Raw genomic sequence first — 21,986 nt, 5'->3', positions numbered from 1 at the left:
CTGACTCCCCCATTCATATCAGCCCTCTCCTGAACTCACGTTCTGGTTCAAGGCCCAGATCAGGATTCAATCCGAAGCCTGAGTTCCAGGGTTCTCAAAGTCCGGTTTCTGATGGTGCCAAGATGGGGCTGTTATAATCCATGTTAATTTTCAAATGCTCCTGCTTGTAACTTCCCTCTCCTGAACCCTCCCTCATTCTGGAGATGAGCAGCGAGAGGCAGGAGGGGCTGCTTTCACTTCGACTTTCAACTCAAATCACTTAAAAAGAGTGGCAGTGTTCGGACCCTTGGGACATGACGGTAGCGAGTGGTGGAAATGTGCACATTCAACAGCAAAATGGTGCAAAAGTGAACTTGTTGCTAATTTTACATACTATTGTGTGCATTTTAAAAAATACATCAATCATAACAGCCCCAACTTGGCATTTCTGCACTGTTGGACCCCACATTTTCACAACCCCGGAGTTCCATTTACAGATCGTATCTGGATCTTGGGGTTAATTATTTAATTTTGTGTATTCATAAACCCATTTTCATGTCACCATTTTCCACAGCATATTTAAATGTTTTAATATTTTTATAAATGAACCACTATGGCAGCCTGAGCGGTGGTAAGGTGCATAATGTGAATATCTTTGAATACAAAAGAAATCTCAGTAGTCTGTTGATTTAATTGAATTAGATTGGAGTTGTAGGCATTTCATGGAATTTCAGGAACCCAAACTGGTCACAGCATTTTCTCATGTTGGTCCTGACAGTCAGTAGCAGCCCCGTTTCATGTTTATTTGGGTGAATGCCTTACTCTTCCACTTGTGCATTCTAATCTCTCCAGTGCTGGACACTGTTCCAAGCCTCCATCCAACCTCCAAACTGCCCAATTTTAATAAAAGAAAAATACTGTGGATGCTGGGGTTCTGAAATAAAAAGAGTGCTGGAAAAATTCAGCAGGTCTGGCAGCATCTGTGGAGAGAAACAAAGTTAGCGTTCAAGTCCAATATGACTCCTCTTCAGAACTAGTTTTTTTTCTAAAGTGCTGGAGCGGTTGTTCTCACTTGTTTGTGCTTGTAGTGTGATCATAGGGAGGGGTGGGCAGGGGAGTGGACCTGTGTAGAGTGTTCTTTCAAAGAGTTGGTGCAGATTTTATGGGCCGAATGGCCTTCTTCTGCACTGTAGGGGTTCTATGGATTCTAAGGATTATGATCTGGACCCGAGACCTTCATTGAAATGGAACATAGGTTCAGGAGAGAGAAGCGACGAGTGGGAGGTTCAGTGAGAGGAAGTGTCAGGGAGCAGAAGATGGTGCAAGTCTGAAGATTGGCAGTGGGAAGGCAGGTTTGGTGGAGGTAGTTGGCAGCATGGTGGCGCAGTGGGTTAGCTCTGTTGCCTTACGGCGCCGACCCCAGGTTCGATCCCGGCTCTGGGTCACCGTTTGTGTGGAGTTTGCACATTCTCCCCATGTTTGCGTGGGTTGTGCAGGTAGGTGAATTGGCCAGGGTAAATTGCCCCTTAATCGGAAAAAATGAATTGGGTACTCTAAATTTAAAAAAAAGAGTTGGGGGTAGTGATTGCTGGTCGGAAGGGCAGCAGTGGGGAGAGGGGGATAAGGGTGCCTGAGAGGCCTGAAGACAGAAGATCGACGGCGAGAGAAAAAGTCAAGGAGGGAGGCCGATCCAAAATGGTATCGATCAAGTCACATGACCCTCTGTCAGACCAGTGGAAAACAACTTTAAAACAATTCTTCTGACACGTATCGAGAATACAAGCCTCATAAACTGACCAACGTTAAAACGAGGCAGCATTAAATGGGACAACTATAAACAGGGACTTACTGTATTTCGAAGGTGGGCAGACCAATTATCCAAGTGCTCTAGCCAATATTTATCCACAGTCAATATCACAAAAGGGCATATTATCTGGTCATTATCATATTTCTGTTAGTGGATGTTTATTTTGTGCAAATTGGCTGCCACTTTTTCTATATTCGAACAATGGCGACATTCCCAAAAAAACATTATCGGCTATAAAATACTTGGGATGTCCTGTGTCATGTATAAATATAAATCTTCCTTCCTTTCTTTGCTAAGTATCACAGCAGTTATATAAGGCTGTGATAACCAATGAAACATTGCAATATCACTGCACAGTGATTTTTCTTTGTGCTAATTTGATAACCATTCCCCGTGTAATATTCACAGATTATTATAGTTAGTAAACAGAAAAACAGTTGAGCATTGGTTAATTAAGAATGAGCTGCATGGTTTAGAATACCACCAATTAGATCATATATATTTAACTATGTGTTTTTGGTGATAGAAATCCAAAGTGATACATAAGACATGGTAAAGAATTGTGTCATATCTGAAATATATCCAAAGCTGACCGTTCAATGATCACGATTGTGCTCATGTGATTCTTGTTATGCCTCTCCTCTGCATCAATGGGGCATGGCTCCTCACAGGTGCCATCAACCAGGCCCTCAGAGGGTAATCCCTGTTTCCAAAGAGTCAGCTTTTCATTCTGAATGGAGATGTGAATAACTGAGAGGTGTCACTGTCACAGAATGAAAGAACCATGGCACCTTCCGGGATATATTTCACAGACATGCATTAACATTTTTTTTGGATCACATACAGCTGAACGTTGAGGGAGTGAATCCTGATCGATTGACAAATATTCCAGGATGTGACTGAGGGCTCCTTGATTGCTGCACATTTGCAGTCTATGACTCCCTGTGCCTCTGGGAATTCAGTCACTGCAGTAAGTGAGAGAGGACTCAGTCCTAAACTGGTCACTGGTCACATCAGTGGGCATGAGTGACGGCTTTGGCATACATATCATCTGGGAATACAGTTGTAAGCAGCTGAACATGAAATCCTATTGTCACCAGTAGATCCCTGGAAAAAGCATTCAGGAAAATGGTGACTGTGGTCAATGTATTCACACAAGTATGAACTGTCTGTATAGTGCTGTGACCTATGACCCGGAAATGATAATATGGTCTACCTCCAGGTACTGTACTGGAAACCCGGTGGGCTCCGCCTCTGGCTCCGTCCTCCCAGGGGCGATATATACCTGTGGGTGGGACTCATTTGTACAGCAGACACTGGCAGGCGAGTTCCTGGATAATAAAGACTCATGCCTCACAGTCTCGCAGTGAATTGACGGTATAAAAGTGACCTTTACATTACTGGCACCTTGACAGTGAGTCCACCTGGTCCTCTTGGAAGGTGGTCTTGTTCCAGGAAGCTGCAACTGTCAGCAACAATCAGCCTGAAATTGTCCAGTGGCACCTGCGCTCTGTTGTATTGAGGAAGGTGATCCTCTGCCTATACAGTCAGTGCTGAGGGTATTCCTCATACAAGCTGGAGCTCTGTATTCATTTCCTTTGTCCTGTGGAACAGCATGTGGCTGTGGAGAAATCATCTCCTGGTGTAGTTGTTATTGCTGTTACAGGTGCTGTTGGTGTTTGTGTAGCTGTTCTTCCTGGTCTTTATCAGAGGTCCATGGCATGACTGCATAAGCTACTCCGATATTACAGTGGAGGTTGACAGCAGAGAAGTGGAGATCAAGGTGGACCAAGTCCAAGATAGGTGAAACGGCTTCCCAAAAGTAAAACTTCCAAATATAAAATGTCCACTGAAAATAACACAGGCAGGAAGCAGCCATATGATTTCACTCTTTCAAACCATCATTGATCAATGACTCCTTGTTGTGCTCTCACCTTGTCCACCTTGAGAGAGACATGCTGGCTGTTAAAGCCAGAATTCTGGTATAAAGACCATGGGCGGGATTCTCCAAAATCCCCGGGGGGGGGGGGGGGGCGGCGTGAATCCCGCCCCACCGCCGGCTCCCATATTCTCCGGCGCCGGTTTTCAGGCAGGGGCAGGGATCACGCTATGCCGTTAGGGGGCCGTTGATAGCGACCCGCCCCTGGCAATTCTCCGGGCCCCGATGGGCCGAGCAGTCGTCGGTTTCTGGCCAGTCCCTCCGGTGTGTAATGGACATGGTCCCACACAGCGGGACCTGACTGGTAGGCCGGCTGGTGTGGTCCTTGGGGTCGGGGCATGGGGGATCCGGCCCCAGGGGGATCTGGCCCCCACGGTGGCCTGGCATGCGATCGGGGCCCACCGATCTGCGGGCAAGCCTGTGCCGTAGGGGCACACCTTCCTTCCGCCATGGCCGATGCGGAGAAGACACCCCTCTGCGCATGCACCAGAATACGCCGGCCGTTCTGCGCATGCACCAGAATACGCCGGCCGTTCTGCGCATGCACCAGAATACGCCGGCCGTTCTGCGCATGCACCAGAATACGCCGGCCGTTCTGCGCATGCACCAGAATACGCCGGCCGTTCTGCACATGCGCTAAGTCACGCCGACCCTTTGGCGCCAGTTGGTGTGGCGCCAACCCATCTGGCGCCAGCCTAGCCCCTGGAAGTGTGGAGGATTCCGCAACTTCCGGTTGGCCCAACGTCGGAGTGGTTCGCGCCTTTTTTCTTTACTCCGGCGTCGGGAGAATCCCACCCATGATCAACTGCGAGATGCTGGAATCATGTGAGTAATTGTGTGTAACAAACCAAATCACCTGGCATTGAACTTTCTGAAGGAGGGCAATGTTTATCGCAATATAAATGTCCCAAGCGGCTATACTATACTCAATCATTTATGTAATCTTTATTTGAGGAAATGTGTTTGAGGCACATGTCAAAATGGTTTCTGAATGTGTATATCATATGCTGATTGCTGTACACCTAAAATATTTTTGTTATGGGCAAGCAGTCTGCTGTTCATTCAAAATCATTGGTGTGCAATAAAAATTGAATTTTCCATTAATTCGAATCAAGTAATTTAAATAACAGTGTACCAGATACATTTTTTCCCCAGAGTTTCAGTTTGAATTACAGGTACAATGCCTCAATATGGGACATAGTCTGTGCCAGATTTTCAACCTTGCCAGCTTTTGGGTTGGGCCTCTTGGGCAAGGTTGTGCGGGCAAGGCTGGATGGGGGTCGGGGGGGGAATGTGGTCAAGTGTCACTCATTTCATTTGGGAGTGTGAGAAAAGACTGGTGTGCAAAGCCAATAACTAGTCTTTGCCAATACAGCACTGAACAACCTGTAAGTTAATTTATTCATTTAATAAGAATTAAAATGCATACATGGCAGCCGATAAAAATGTTCCATTTTCAGATATCTCTGATTTTCAGATAGCTGGGTTTGAGACACTGCCTGTGGAAAATAATTCAAATTAAGAAACTGTGTTTTCCGTGAAGTAACTAGTTAATGTGTGAATATCAGAATGCTAAGTGCATGAATTTGTTCCCAGCTTAGTGCCAGATACAATAACTGGAAAGTAGAATGGAATGTGCCTGATGGGACAAAATAGATGTAGCAGTTTTAATAGAATGGTTGCTGTGGTCAATAAATCTGCTGACAATGTGCATTGCAATATCTCCGAATTAGTCCTGCATTTAACAAGTCTTCAAGGCAACTTTTGCTTGCAGCAGTATGATTTGCAATTCAAAACCATGAAATTTCAACTGTTGATCAGAGGTTGGCTTCAAGAAAATACTGGGGAGAGTTTTAACCACAAAATGCAGTAGGTTTGAGTAACGGTGGGTGGGGTTCAAGCCTTTCAAATATCAACCCGCCCACTTGTGGCTTTAACAGATGTGGGAAGATGAACAGATGATCGACCGATATCAAGGAGACAGGTAGACGCTTCAAATATCATAATAAACTGTGAGCCTTGCTTTTCAAATTGAACTATGGGTGGTAAGATTCACTCTACCTTAGAAAACCAAGCAGATATTGTTGTAAAACCAAGGTCTGTGCACATTTATATTTATTGACAGATTTTCACATTACACACAGACACCTCCTAATGCAGCCACCATAGTTTCAGTCTGTGTATATTTGTAAATGCTTAAGTAAATCCCCAATTAATGCTCACCACCTTCATACAATTAAACTCGGTTAATATATAATTAATAGTCTCTTCACTCTCTATAATAAAATGAATAAAATGAACAAAATATCAATATAAATTAAATTAAAAATCTCCATACTCTGAAAAAAAATTACATTGCATTACTCATCTCCTCTTGGATTGCTAACAATGGGTGCGATGTCATTTTAGGTGGGAAGCGCAAGGTGAATTCCGCCATGTGGCTGGGCTTCATCCAGATTGCAATCCATCCACACTTACTGCAAAAATAAACCCCCATTTGAATCACGCTGAGCCAGAGTCCCAGGAGTCTGATTCGCCCAACGCGGGGTTCAGCTGTTCATTGCTAACAAGGGGGAGATGCATTTAAACCGTCCCTCAACACTCACTCCCTGTCAAGCCAAGGATATGGCAGCTCGGAGACCTGCTTCTCGCTTTCTCGATGCAGGCCTTGCTACCCCCTTCTGGTCTTCCTCAGATGAGGCTGCATGTTCCTCTTCCTCAACCAGCATGTCACCCCGCTGCTGTGACAGGTTGTGAAGGGCACATCAGACCTCAACAAAGCAGATCCTCTGGGGACTACTGCAATGTGTAGCCAAAGTGGGCCAGGCAGCGGAACCACAATTTTAGCAGTCCAATACACCGCTCAATTACAGTCCAGGTGACAGAATGAGCCTTATTGTAATTGGCCTCTGCCTCCGTCTGGGGCCTCCACATTGGCGTCATCAGCCATGAACTTGATGGCTTCTCAACTTTGCTCCTCGCTTGAAGTGTGATGATCCTCAGGATAAATCACCACCAGTCAGCTCTTCCCCTCAAAGGGGAAAGCAGCCTATGGGTCATCTGGGACTATGGTCACTTTACTTATCTTACTGGAGAAGTGGGTTCAGTATTCAATGGTGTGCTATCTTACTGAAGAAGTGAGTATACTTTCCTTAGTATTTAATGGTGTGCTATCTTACTGAAGAAGTGAGTATACTTTCCTTAGTATTCAAGGTGTACTATCTTCATTATGTCCTTTAGACAGAATCTTATTTCAAACATTTCACAAATAGAATCCCATATCCACTGATTCCACAGGAGCCAGTGTTTTAGAAATTAAAAGACTTTTATGATCCTTTTTATCTGGTTTACTCAACCTCCGTTTCCCAAGTTAAAGGGCACCATTTTCCATTTTCACCAATGAGAGATATTAAATGAGCTGCACCAGCATCACTGAAAGTGACAACTGAAGGTTCTGTAGGTCACCCAAGAATGGGAACTTAATTACCCACTTCTCCAGATTTCAGTTTTTTACTTTCCCTTAAAATATTCTCTACTTTGTACTGTTTATTGTGGAACTTAACTCTAATACATCAAAATTAGCATTGGGTCTAGTCTGAGTGGCCAACTAGTTCAACTGATTAATCGAGCTTTACAAGTTCACTGCCTCTTCTTTGGATATAATCTTTGGATATAACACAATCAGTCTGTGGTGACTCAGTGGGATGGGAATACACACTTGAAATAGAATTGTTGATGCAATGCAAGGCCTACTGTGCTTAATATTTGAACCTACAGACTTAAAAGGCGCATAAGCCTAACTCTCAATTTTAAATTCAACTCTAATCTTATTAATAACACATTTCTATAATTTTGCAGTGCCACCCCATAATAAATCATCAGCATGAAGATGCCTGAAGGTTTTCCTTTACGATTCCAATAAAACTTTACAGGATCTGCTTTTAGTTAAACACAAACTACTTAAAAAAAAAAGCAGAACTCATCAAAAAATACCACTCGTTTGAAATACCATTCAGGCAGTAGACACGTTGGTTTAGTTCCCATAATTTTCCTACTGCATCTGCTGCCCCTTTGGGCCGCTTCAGAGTAACCACTCTCTGAAAAGTGTTACCCGATTGAAATGTAACTTTTATGTTGATTGATCCGTACTCCCATGAAAATGTGGCCAAAAGAGTTTAAGGATTATTTTTCAATTTTTTCCAATTAAGGGGCAATTTGGCATGGCCAATCCACCTATCCTGCACAGCTTTGGGTTGTGGGGCGAGACCCATGTAGACATGGAGAGGATGTGCAAACTCCACAAAGGCAGTGACCCGAATCGAACCTGGGTCCTCGTGCCGTGATGCAGCAGTGCTAACCACTGTGCCACTGTGTCACCCGAGCTCAAAGGATTTGCAAGATTATTATTGCAGGAGTGGAAAGTCCACTCCTTAAAGCACTGGCAACAAACCTCACATTTGGTTTAAGTCTGCTGAGCAAGGACTTTCTCAGTACAAATTCACCAATGCGAGAAAGCTGGTTAGCCCAATCTGGTACCTCAGAATTAATTCCAAACTATTTCCAATTTTCTTCATTTTGCCTCTCATTAATTTACCCCCAAGCTTATTGACAACAACTAACATGTCATGAATATGTTCCAGTTCTGTGGCTTTTATTTCATTATGTATTGTATTCAGGCGAGAGCCGCTGATTGCGCTTTTATGTCTATTGGGATTACTGCGAGCATGTCCTCTTGCACTACTGGAGAATTTTCCATTGGTATCTGATTGTTTTCTGACACAAGAGTTACTTCCATTTCTATAGGTGCTTGCACTGCTTTCTTACTCTCCATGATCCCCAGAAATAGAGCCATAGGATCCCAACTGTGCAGAAGGAGGCCACTTTGTCCATTGAGTCTGCATCAACCCTCCGAAAGATCACTCGACCTAGGGCCACTCCTCTGCACTATCCCCATGACCCCGAACATTGAATATGGCCAATCCACCCAACCTGCGCATGTTTGCACTGTGGGAGGAAACTGGAGCAACTGGAGGAAACATGCTTTCACTACATCCTGTCAGTCCATGGAGCTTGCTTCTTGGCCATCATTGGGAACATTCAACCAATGTTTAAAAACTTATTAACTCACACCTGAAGGGACTGAAGGCTGATGTAGCAATGTTACAGGAGACCCATTTGAAGGTAGTGGACCAGGTTCGCCTGAGAAGGGGGTGGGTGGGACAGGTGTTCCACTCTGGATTGGACGCAAAGAACCGGGGGGTGGCGATTCTGGTGGGAAAGAGGGTGTCGTTCGTGGCGGAGGAGGTGGTGGCGGATAAGGAGGGTAGGTATGTGATGATGAAGGGTAAGCTGCAGGGGGAGAAAGTGGTGATGGTCAACGTATATGCCCCGAACTGGGATGACGCGGGTTTTATGAGGCGCCTATTGGGCCTCATTCCGGGACTGGAGGCAGGGGGCTTGATCATGGGGGGGGACTTTAACACAGTGCTGGACCCCGGGCTAGACAGATCGAGCGCAAGGACCAATAGGAGGCCGGCAGCGGCAGAAGTGCTGAGGGGGTACATGGAGCAGATGGGAGGAGTAGACCCATGGAGATTTGGTAGGCCGAGGGCGAGGGAGTATTCCTTTTTCTCCCACGTCCATAGAGTGTACTCCAGAATCGATTTCTTCGTGTTGAGCAGGGGGCTGATCCCGAGGGTACGGGAAGCTGAGTACTCGGCCATTGCGATCTCTGATCATGCACCGCATTGGGTGGATGTGGAAATGGGGGAGGCGCGGGACCAGCGCCCGCTGTGGCGGCTGGATGTGGGGCTGTTAGCGGACGACGAGGTGTGTAAAAGGGTCCGGAAGAGCATTGAGAGCTATCTGGACTTGAATGACACGGGTGAGGTGCAGGTGGGGATGGTCTGGGAGGCCCTGAAGGCAGTGATCAGGGGAGAGCTGATCTCCATAAGGGCGCATAGAGAAAGAAAGGAGAGGCAGGAGAGGGAGAGGCTGGTGGGGGAGCTATTGGAAGTGGATAGGAGATATGCGGAGGCACCAGAGGAGGGGCTGCTGGGAGAACGGCGCAGCCTGCAGGTCAAGTTCGACCTGCTGACCACCAGGAAGGCAGAGACGCAGTGGAGAAGGGCACAGGGCGCGGTCTATGAGTATGGGGAAAAGGCGAGCAGGATGCTGGCACACCAGCTTCGCAAACGAGATGCGGCTAGGGAGATTGGGGGAGTGAAGGAGAGGGGCGGGAAGGTAGTGCAGAAGGGGCAAGAAGTGAACGGGGTCTTCAGGGATTTTTACAAGGAGTTGTATCGGTCTGAGCCGCCGACAAGGAGAGGGGGAATGGAGGACTTCCTAAACAAATTGAGGTTCCCAAGGGTCCAGGAGGGGCTGGTAGAAGGGCTGGGGGCGCCAATAGGGCTAGAGGAGCTAGTCAAGGGAATAGGTCAGATGCAAGCGGGGAAGGCGCCGGGGCCAGATGGGTTCCCGGTGGAATTCTATAAGAAAAATGTGGACTTGGTGGGACCGGTACTGGTACGAGCCTTTAATGAGGCGCGAGAGGGGGGGGGTTCTGCCCCCGACAATGTCGCAGGCTCTGATCTCCCTGATATTGAAGCGGGATAAAGACCCCGTGCAGTGCGGGTCCTACAGGCCTATCTCGCTTCTGAACGTGGATGCCAAGTTGCTGGCAAAGATCCTGGCAGCTAGAATAGAGGATTGTGTGCCAGGGGTAATCCATGAGGACCAGACGGGGTTCGTGAAGGGGCGGCAGCTCAACACGAACGTGCGGAGATTGCTGAATGTAATTATGATGCCGGCAGTGGAGGGGGAGGCTGAGATAGTGGTAGCGCTGGACGCGGAGAAGGCATTCGATAGGGTGGAGTGGGAGTACCTGTGGGAGACGTTGAAACGGTTTGGGTTTGGGGAAGGGTTTATTAAGTGGGTGAAGTTGCTCTACTCGGCCCCGACGGCGAGTGTAGTGACAAACGGGAGGAGGTCGGAGTATTTCGGGCTCCACCGAGGGACCAGGCAGGGATGTCCCCTATCCCCCCTGCTTTTCGCACTGGCGATTGAACCGTTGGCGATGGCACTGAGGGGTTCAGGGGGGTGGAGAGGACTGACTAGGGGAGGGGAGGAACATCGAGTATCGCTGTATGCGGATGATCTACTGCTGTACGTGGCAGACCCAGAAGGGGGAATGCCGGAGATAATGGAACTATTAGCAGAGTTTGGGGACTTTTCGGGGTACAAATTAAATTTGGGCAAAAGCGAGGTTTTTGTGATACACCCGGGGGACCAGGGAGAGGGTATTGGGAGACTCCCCTTCAAGCGAGCAGGAAAGAGCTTTAGGTACTTAGGGGTGCAGGTGGCAAGGAACTGGGGGACCCTCCACAAGTTGAACTTTTCCAGGCTGGTGGAACAGATGGAGGAGGAGTTTAAGAGGTGGGACATGGTACCGTTGTCGCTGGCGGGGAGGGTGCAGTCAATCAAAATGACGGTCCTCCCAAGGTTCTTGTTTTTATTTCAGTGCTTGCCCATCTTCCTCCCTAGGGCCTTCTTCAAAAAGGTGACGAGTAGCATCATGAGCTACGTGTGGGCGCATGGCACCCCAAGGGTGAGGAGGGTCTTTTTGGAGCGGAGTAGGGACAGTGGAGGGCTGGCACTGCCCAATCTCTCGGGGTACTACTGGGCGGCAAATGTGTCAATGGTGCGCAAGTGGATGATGGAAGGGGAGGGGGCAGCTTGGAAACGAATGGAGAGGGCGTCCTGTGGCAACACAAGCCTGGGGGCCCTAGTAACGGCACCATGGCCGCTCCCCCCCACGAGGTACACCACGAGCCCGGTGGTGGCGGCCACCCTCAAGATATGGGGGCAGTGGAGGCGACATAGGGGGGAAATGGGAGGTCTGTTGGCGGCGCCAATAAGAGGGAACCATAGATTCATCCCGGGGAACATCGACGGGGGATTTCAGAGCTGGTACAGGGTGGGCATACGGCAGCTGAAGGACCTGTTTATAGAGGGGAGGTTTGCGAGCCTGGGAGGGCTGGAGGAGAAGTTTGAGCTCCCCCCGGGAAACATGTTCAGATATTTACAAGTGAAGGCATTTGCTAGGCGGCAGGTGGAGGGGTTTTCCCTGCTCCCCAGTAAGGGGGCGAGTGATAGGGTGCTCTCGGGGGTCTGGGTCGGAGGGGGGAAGATATCAGACATCTACAAGATAATGCAGGAGGCGGAAGCAGCATCGGGGGAGGAGCTGAAAGCCAAGTGGGAAGGGGAGCTGGGAGAGCAGATAGAAGACGGGACGTGGGCGGATGCACTGGAGAAGGTCAACTCTTCCTCCTCGTGTGCGAGACTGAGCCTCATTCAATTTAAGGTGCTGCATAGAGCTCACATGACGGGGACAAGGATGAGCCGGTTCTTTGGGGGTGAGGACAGGTGTGTCAGATGTCTGGGAAGCCCAGCGAACCATGTGCATATGTTCTGGGCATGTCCGGTGCTGGAAGGGTTCTGGAAGGGGGTGGCAAGGACGGTGTCAAAGGTGGTGGGGTCCAGGGTCAAACCAGGATGGGGGCTTGCGATCTTTGGGGTCGGGGTAGAACCGGGGGTACAGGAGGCTAGGGAGGCCGGAATACTGGCCTTTGCGTCCCTAGTGGCTCGACGAAGGATATTAATTCAATGGAAGGACGCGAGGCCTCCAAGCGTTGAAACTTGGATTAACGATATGGCTAGCTATATTCAGCTAGAAAGGATCAAATTTGCCCTGAGAGGGTCGGTACAGGGATTCGCCAGGCGGTGGCAACCTTTCCTTGACTTTTTAGATCAGAGATAGACGTTCGGGGTCGTGGCAGCAGCAACCCGGGGGGGGGGGGGGGGGGGGGGGGGGGGGAGGGGGGGAGGGGGGGGGGGAGGGGGGGGGGGGGGAGGAAGGGGGGGGGGAGGGGGGGGGAGGGAGGGGGGGGCAGCAAGGGTCGTGGGGGGACATGCACGACTGTAACGCGGGCAAGTCTGCTCGCTGCTCATGTCTGAAACTGTAGGCTGCCTTGGTTGTTAAGGTTGCCTGGGGGGGGGGGGGGGGGGGGTGGGGGGAGAGGACTGGTGCGCGCGAGAGGGCGGGCGAGGGAGGGACATTTGCCTAGAGGGATTGTGTTGTAAATAATTTAAAAATTAGTAGGGGTAAATGTCTGTATGGAAAAACTCTTTCAATAAAAATTATTTAAAAAAAAAAAAACTTATTAAGAACTCTTCCTGGAATTCCCACAATTGCCATATTCTCCCCATGCACTTACCTTTCTGAAAATGATATCACCCACCCATCCATTCTGGGCAATTGACCTTTGGATGTGATAGTCTTGCTCTATGTGTCACTATCTTTCACATTACCACTATCCAGCCCTTGACCCGTCGTATTCTGTTCCTCAATTCCTTCGTCGTAAAGCACATAATGGAAGATGGTGGCATGGCGGTATTGTCACTGGACTAGTAATCCAGATGTCTGGGCCAATGATCTGGGGAGCAAGGGTTCAAATTTTTGGCAACTGGTGGAATTTAAATTGAATTAATGAATCTGGAATTGAAAGCCGGTAACCATGAAACCCTTGTTGTAAAAATCCATCTGGTCTATTAATGTCCTTTAGGAAAATTAATCTGCTGTCCTTATCTGGTTTGGAAAGTTTGAGCGTGATCTAATGGAAATGTTTCTAAGTGCCATTTCAGGCGGGTTTGGGTGAGAATTTCTCCGCAGTTCTGTTGGCGAGTTCCCCACTTCTATCTAATCACACTTGGGCCTTGGAAAGTCGCCCTGCAGGCTAGCTCACAGTTAAAAACTTGCTGCCCCGACCAGCCCTCAGAGATTGGGCCATCATTTTAAAAGGGTTCCCCGATCTCCAAGTGAGCTTGAGGGACCCCCACACTATCCATCCATAGACAATGTCATGCCGCACACACATGGGCATTACCCCACACTCTCCCCCAAGCAAAGGCATCCTGCTAAGGTGTTGCTGAGGGTCCCTCCCTTTCAGGCCTTCCCATGCCACATTTTCGGCACTTCCCTTTCAAGACCCCTACACTGCACCCCCACAACCTTCTGGAGCCCCTTCATAACCTCCCTTCACCACCTCCCCCAACCTTCATAACACCCCTCATCCCGCCTTTCATGGGCATGGCCCCCTCTCAGGATGCTGACCCCTGGCACTGCCATCCTGAAACCCTGGCAAGTGCTACTGCCAGCCTGGTCCCGTAACAGTGCCAGGCTAGCAGTGCCAAGGTACCAGGCTGGCAGTACCAAGGCACACAGGTGCCAGGGGAGGGATAGGGTGTCACCCAGCCTTGTCCCCGACAATCACAGACCCTGTGTATCCTGCACCATTTTTCAGTGGAATGGAATGTGCATGCGTTGCAATGGACCCAGCCATTCTGCGGCCACTTTTGGCGTGGGAGCCGGATGTCTTAGCCGGTGCCGCTGCTAGCCTCTCAATGGTCCTGGAATCGGTGAGGGATCGGCGCCGATTTTGGCGTTGTAAAATAACACAGTTCCCACGCTGGCGTCGGCACTTAGCCGCAGAATCGGAAAATCCAGCCCTTGGTCTCGAAAACGATGATCCAGCCCTAATTCTCACCGCAAAGTCTACAAAATGTAGAATGAAAATATTTCTGTCTTTGACCCATAGCTTTGGATGTATGGAAATTAGCTTGATAGAGTCACATGCCAATAGAAGGATTACAGTAGGACATGGTGATGAACTCTGATATTTTACTTATTTCACATTTCTCACTAATCTCTGCTGTTAGTCTTGCATACTATTTTGGAAAATATTGTGCGAAGTTGATGGTGCTCGCTTTCTTTAATCTCTCTTTATATATACACACAATAAAATTATTTGTTAAGAATCGTGAAATCTCGTGTAGTTTTGTTGATTAATTGTTGGGTGATTGGAATTCTTCTTTAATGGTTAATGGTCCCTCACAGGATCATAACTCTGTCCAGACTTTTGAATACCTCGACCGAATCTCCTCTCAACCTTCTCTTCTCCAAGGAAAACAATGCCAGCTTCTACAATCTACCTACCTAACTGAAGTTCTCATCTCTGCAACCACCCTCATGAATCTGTTCTGCACATTGTGATGTTTTCATGTCTTTTCGAAAGTGTGGTGCCCAGAACTGGACGCAATATTACAGTTGAGGCTGAACCTGTGTCTTATGTACGTTTAACATCTATGTCCTGATGAATAAAGGGGAGGAATAAAGGGGAGGATATTGCATGCTTTATTAACTGCACTCTCAATCTGTCCTGCCACCTTCATTGGTTTATGCTTCTCCCCTCCCTTTGTTTTATAATGTCTCTCAAAATGGATCACTTCACGCTTCTCTATTGAATTTCATCTGCTGTTTTTCCACCCATTCCACCAAGCTGTCGATGTCCTTTTGAAGTTCTACACTACCCTCCTCACAGCTCACAATGCTTCTAAGATTCTTATCATCTGCAAATTTTGAAATTGTACCGTACCTCTCCAAAAGTATACTTTGCCTCTCCAGGTAACTCTGGCAGCTTTTAACTTTTTCTTCAAATGTCTAAAGCCCTCAAGTAGTGCTTTGGAAACCCCAGTAGCCAAAATTGGTTCTGTTTGCATTTTATATGTGAAGCTGGCTCCCTGAACGACTGACGTACAAAGTACAACCCGCTCCTGCCCCCAGCAAAAATGACGGGTGCCAGGTTCAGGGCTCAGATTTCTAGAATTAGGGCTCTGGCACCAATTTGGCTAAGGCATGGAGCCCTTCCGAGCCCGGGGTCGGAAAAAAGAGCCCACCGCCAGGGATCGCCCTTCAGCTGGACTGGAAGATCCTGCTGGCAGGCAAGGCCGGAAAATCCCGCCCATGGTCTTTTTAACCAATGATGCTTAACATGAGAAAAACATCAAGTGTAACTCCAAGAATTTTGAAACGGCTGTTTTATTTTAGATTGTTTTTTGTGAAGACACTAACCTATCTAAGAATTTATTACAAATACTTTTCAGCATTCACTAATCATCTCATTCAGCAAAATTTCAACCCAAGATGCATCTCAATAAATGATAGCACTTAACCACTCACAAAAAGTTCACTTGAATGAATGTTAGGAATTTTCACATGAATATTTAGCATGATTGTGGTCATGCTATAAACGGAAATGTTGCCAGGCCTATAGTCTAAAAGTCAAGAACAATAATGTGGTGTTCAAGAAGAGGTCAATACAGTCGTTGAAGCCAGTGATTAAGGTTAAAAGCTCAGCTTTTTAAATGTGATTTTCACACTGAAAGATAGCTAATTATTTATCTAGATCTGGGGATACCATCTCAATATACTGAATAGACTGAAATGATGGAAAATTTCTTAATTCAAAGTGCGGTGAACCTGTGAAATTCTGTACCAAAGAAGGCTGTAGAGGCCTTCTAGAAAGAGACAGAATTGTTTTAGATTTTAATGGCATCAAGGCTTATGTGGAGAAAGCAGGAATATGGCTTTGAGATAGAGGATGAGCCATGATAATGGTGGATGGCGGTCAGGCTCAGAGAGCTGAATGGCCTACTCCTGTTCCAAGATTATTTGTTTCTATTTGACCTCATGAACATCAGAAAATAGTTTTAACCTCTAAAACTTATTATAAAACTACTTATCTGAAACAAGTTTAAACAATTAAAATCTCACTGCTGTTTTTGAGAAGGTGCTATGTCATATAAAATAAAAAGACAACTACGAATTTATTTTTTCTACTTCAAATTATGAATGGATCAGTCCTTCGGGAAAGCAAATGAGCATCCTGAAAAGTGTCTTATGTGTGGATTATGCTTCCAGGGCCTTTTCATAGATCCATAAAAAACAGAATTTTAATCACTATGGGCTGGTTCGGTTGTGGGCGGGGGAATAAATCTCAGCAAGTGTTGGTATAATCCTGTTTATTTCCGGAGTTTAGCAGGGGATGTTCCAAGGCAAGCAGGAAATTCCCATGAAGGTGTTGAATCAGTTATTAAAATATGTAAATATCTAATTAATTGTGTCTCTCAAAGAGTGGTGGATCTTTGGAATATTTAACCCTAGGAAGCGGCGGAGGCCGAGACCTTGAACATTTTCAAGGCTGAGTTTGCTAAGTTTTTAATCAGTGGGGGAATTAAGGTTAATGGAGAGAAGGCAGGAAAGTGGACTTAGTGAGTGTTAGATTAACAATGATTTTATTAAATGACAGGTTTGAAAGCTGAACACGATGGCGTTTACAACAGCATGGACACTCTGCCACGGGATTAGAGAATCCTGCCCATAGTCCCATTTTGGGAGAATCCAGCCCAGTATTAAACTTAAATAAAAAGCATTTAATTGTGCAGGGACAGGTGACAGATCAGAACATTAGAAGGAATATAAGGAACATCAAAGAATGGCTAAAAGATTAATAAGTAGGGAAATAAGAGAAAGTAATATAAAGATGGAGTAAGAGTTTCAATAGATATTTAAATAAGAAAAGAGTTTATAAAGTGTCTGTTGGCCTTGTAGAAAGTGAGTGAGGGGAGCTAATAATAGAAAGTAGGGAGATGGCGGATGAATTCAACAAATAGTTTGCATCAGTCTCACTATAGAGGATACAAGTAATATCCCAGAAATAGCCGGAAATCAGGAAATGGAAGGAGGGAGGAACACAGGAAAATTACAATCACCAAGCAAGTGGTAATGAGCAAATTGTTGGGTCTGAGAGCTGACAACTACTGGAGTACGATGGACGTTGCCCTGAGGTCTTGAAAGACGTGGCTAGTGAGAAAGTTGATGCATTGGTTTTAGTATTCCAAAACTCCCCAAATTCGGAGAAAGTTCTAAATAGAAATGTAACTCCTTTATTCGAAAAGGGAGGGAGACAGAAAGTGGGAAACTGCAGGCCAGTTAGCTTGGCATGTGTCATAGGGAAATTATTAAAGATGTTACAGTAGGACAGTTGGAAAAATTCAAGGCAATCAGGCAGAGTTAACATGGTTTAGTAAAAGGGAAATCATGTTTAACCAACTTATTGGAGCTCTTTGGAGGTGTCACGTGCTGTGAATAAAGGGGAACCATTGAAAGTAATGTACTTAAATTTCCAGAAGGCATTTTATAAGGAGCCAAGGTCATCAAAAGCAAATGATGTAGAGTGTAACCTATTGGCATAGATAGACGATGGCTTCTAACAGTAATCAGAGAGTGGACACTGTGCCACATTAGTTAGCACTGCTGCCTCACAGTGCCAGGGATTCGGGTTTGATTCTGGCCTTAAGTGACTGTGTGGAGCTTGCATGTTCTCCCTGAGTCTTCATGGATTTCCTTCGGGTGCTCTGGTTTACTCCCACTGTCCAAAGATGTGCAGGTTAGGTGCATTAGCCATATTACAAAATGCCGCTTAATGTCGAAAGATGTGTAGGATAAATGGATTAGCCAATGATTAATATGTTGGGTGATGGGATAGAGAGGGGGAGTGGGCCGAGGTCGAGTACTCTTTCAGAAGGTTCTTGCAGACTCGAAAGGCTGAATGGCCTCCTTCTATACTGTAGGGAGTCTCTGGATCTTTTTCTGATTGGCAGGACGTGACGAGTGGTGTGCGACAAGGGTTCGTACTGGGGCCCCAACATTTTACCATTTATATAAATGAGAAGAAGAACATAAGAACTAGGAGCAGGAGTAGGCCTTCTGGCTCTTCGAGCTGCTCCACCATTCAATGACATCATGGCTGATCTTTTGTGGACTCAGATCCACTTTCCCGACTGAACACAATAACCCTTTAATCTTTTATTCTTCAAAAAGCTATCTTTATCTTGAAAATATTTAATGAAGGAGTCTCAACTGCTTCACTGGGTAAGGAATTCCATAGATGGGTGAAGAAGTTCCTCCTAAACTCAGTCCTAAATCTTCATCCCCTTATTTTGGGACTATGCCCCCTCATTCCGCTTTCACCCACCAGTGGAAACAACCTGCCCGCATCTATCCTATCTATTCCCTTCATAATTTTATATGTTTCTATGAGATTTCCCCCCCCCCCCCCAACCCTTCTGAATTCCAATGAGTACAGTCCCAGTCTACTCAACCTCTCCTCGTAATCCAACCCCTTCAGCTCTGGGATTAACCTAGTGAATCTCCTCTGCACACCCTCCAGCGCCAGTATGTCCTTTCTCGGGTAAGGAGACCAAAACTGAACACAATACTCCAGGTGTGGCCGCACTAACACCTTATACAATTGCAACATAACCTCCCTAGTCTTAAACTCCATCCCTCTAGCAATGATGGACAAAACTCCATTCGCCTTCTTAATCACCTGTTGCACCTGTAAACTAACTTTTTGCGACTCATGCACTAGGACACCCAGGTCTCTCTGCACAGCAGCATGTTTTAATCATTTAAATATTTTATCATTTAAATAATCCCTTTGCTGTTATTCCGACCAAAATGGATAACCTCACATTTGTGAACATTGCATTCCATCTGCCAGACCCTAGTCCATTCACTTAAACTATCCAAATCCCTCTGCAGACTTCCAGTATCCTCTGCACTTTTTGCTCCACCCTTCATCTTAATGTTGTCTGCAAACTTTGACACATTGCACTTGGTCCCCAACTCCAGATCACCTATATAAATTGTGAACAATTGTGGGCCCCACACTGATGCCTGAGGGACACCACTAGCTACTGATTGCCAACCAGAGAAACACCCATTAATCCCAACTCTTTGCTTTCCATTAATCTGAATTGGAAGAAGGGACTGGTTACTTAATTTGCTGCTGACACAAAGATCGGAAAAGATCATAAAGTAAATTGTGAAGAGGACGTCAAGAGATTATAAAAGGACACAGATAAGTTAAGTGATTGGGAAAATATCTAGCAAATTGAGTATCAAGTGGGCAAATATGGAATTCTCCATTTCAACAGGAAAAATAAAACAGAAGCTCATTATCTAAATGGTGTGAGATTGCGGAGGTCTGAGTTTCAAAGGGATCTGGGTGTCCTAATGCATAAATCACAAAAGGAGAAAGTCCAAGAGTGATTCTCCATTTTTAAGAGAGCTAGCAGAGCCCCGGAGTGCTCCACGCAGCTCTGGCTGCCAATATGGGGCCCTGCACTTCCGGCCGCGGGTCTGTGCATGCGCGTGGCAGCCGCCTGCGGCGCTGGCCCTGTGCGACATGGCAGAACCAGACTGTGGGTCGGTGCCAAATAAGTAGGCCCCCCCCAGATTGCGCGCGCCCGCCGGTCGGTGACCCCCAATTGTGGGCCTGGCCATCGTGGAGGCCCCCCCCGGTGACGGATCCCCTCGCCCTGCACCAACAGCCGCGAATCCGAGATCCTGCCAGGTGGAACCATACGTGAACCACGCCGGCGGCAACTCGGTGGCCGGAGAATCACAGGAAGGCATCGGACCCAATTGCAGGTCTGACGTCTCATTCTCTGCCCCCACGCCGAGCGCGATTGCGGCGCAGAGGCTCGGAGAATCCTGGCCATGATTTGGCGTGAAACCGGTGCCGATTCTCCAACAATCGCATTTCCCAATTCAGGCGTCAGCCGACGGTGAATCCCGCCCATGGTGTTGCTTATTTAAGACAGAGATGAGGGGATGTTTTTCCCTCAGATGGTCGTGAGTCTCTGGACCTCTCTTCCTCAAAAGGCAGTGGAAGTAGAGTCTTCAGATATTTTCAAGGCAGAGCCAAATAGATTCTTGATTAACAAAGGGGTGAAAGGTTATTGCGGGGAGGGGGGAAGAGGCAATAATGTGGGGTTAGAGGTTACAATCAGATCAGCCATTATCGTATTGATTGGTGGAGCAGCCGAGGGCCAAGTGGCCTAATCCTGCTCCTAATTCGTATGTTTGTATAAAGTTAACTGCTTCAGCTATTCAAGCTTTCTGTTCAACTATATATTCTGAGTACACCGACAATCTGCAGAATCACAAAGTTAATTACATCACAAGATGCGTTCCATTTATTTAGCATTGCTTTACATTTTGAAGGTCATTATTCCACAGGGTCCAGCAATTGTAATGCTAAGTTAATCTAACTGAGCCTGAAACCTCAGTCCTAGGTTGCACAGTTATGAACACCAGAAGCTTGATTAGCCGCCCATCCACATCCACCTTGGACATTTACACCCTCCACCGCAGATGGACAGTGGCAGAATTGTGTACCGCCTACAAGGTGTACTGCAGCAACTCACCAAGGCTCCTTTGAAAGCACCTTCCAAACCCATGACCTCTATCACCTAGAAGAACAAGGGCAGCAGATGTACAGGAACACTTGCAAGTTCCCCTCCAAGGGGTATCTGTCCAGGATAGCAAAGCACACTTGCCACAAACAATAAATAAATGAGTAAGCATGAAAAAATGCAATTTGTTCGTCCAGGTTGCTCAAATCAATTCAAATTGAGTTTGAATCAATTCATGTATCTGGATCTACTGATCTGCACTCTGGCACCGCCAAAGAACATTAACATCAAACAGTCATACTCTGGAGCTTTTATTTAGGTCCTCGGATTGTTACAAAAAAAAACACATTTTATTCAGTTTTACAAGCTTACTCGTCAATTGTCAACACATTTGGACTGACTAATCTTCAATTATTCATAAAGTCCAATTATATTTCATCTCATTAGCAGTGGTATATGATTAGGGATGAAAACTGCAGTGAATATTTCAACACCAACTTTGAATAACTTCCAACACACAATCTCAAAAGTTCTACGTTGGCAGTGTACCTAGATAAACATGAGTAAAAGCAAAGAATAATAACCGAGTGCTTGAAATTAATGGGGCACTTGTGTCAGTGCAGCTTTATTAAAATGATTACCTTTCAGTTCTCTATTGTAGTATCTCCAAGACAAATTAAAACAAGCTTTAGTTACTCTTCCAGTTTTTAAATAATGGTTTTTATTGATATGCAAATTCTCTAATTTATCACATTAATGTTAAAATCATTCACTGTTTTGACGTGACGAGCAATATTGTGTTAAGATATTATGTGAGAGATAGCAAATTTGTGTACTGGAAACTGTAAAAGAAAACAAATTTCAGGCTTTGCTTGACCAAGCCAAAGGAAGCTCAAGATAGTTATCTGGCTTGGACTCCGCTTAAGATAGAAGCAGTCGGCAAGAGCTTAAGGGAGCCAGTGTAACCCTGAATGCATCAGTTGTTACAAAGTCTTTTCTTACAATACAAGTAATGTACCTTTGCCATTTATCTCACTATATTTGTGAATATTCGTTTGCCTGATTTGACAAGTGGCTTTTTGATATCCAAGTAGCGTGGAT

General features: G+C 46.3%; 1 long non-coding RNA gene across 1 annotated transcript in view; it reads right to left on the bottom strand.

Moving 5' to 3' along the window:
- Positions 1–292: 292 nt before the first annotated feature.
- LOC119972935 overlaps positions 293–21,986 on the bottom strand; it is a 35,145-nt gene continuing 13,451 nt past the window's right edge. Inside the window, exon 2 of the long non-coding RNA XR_005462182.1 lies at positions 293–913. This is a non-coding gene — a long non-coding RNA (uncharacterized LOC119972935). The remainder of the gene's footprint in view (positions 914–21,986) is intronic.

The sequence above is a fragment of the Scyliorhinus canicula genome, chromosome 10, assembly GCF_902713615.1.
Source record: "Scyliorhinus canicula chromosome 10, sScyCan1.1, whole genome shotgun sequence".
NCBI lineage: Eukaryota > Metazoa > Chordata > Chondrichthyes > Carcharhiniformes > Scyliorhinidae > Scyliorhinus > Scyliorhinus canicula.
This window is presented reverse-complemented; position numbering and strand designations above follow the sequence as displayed.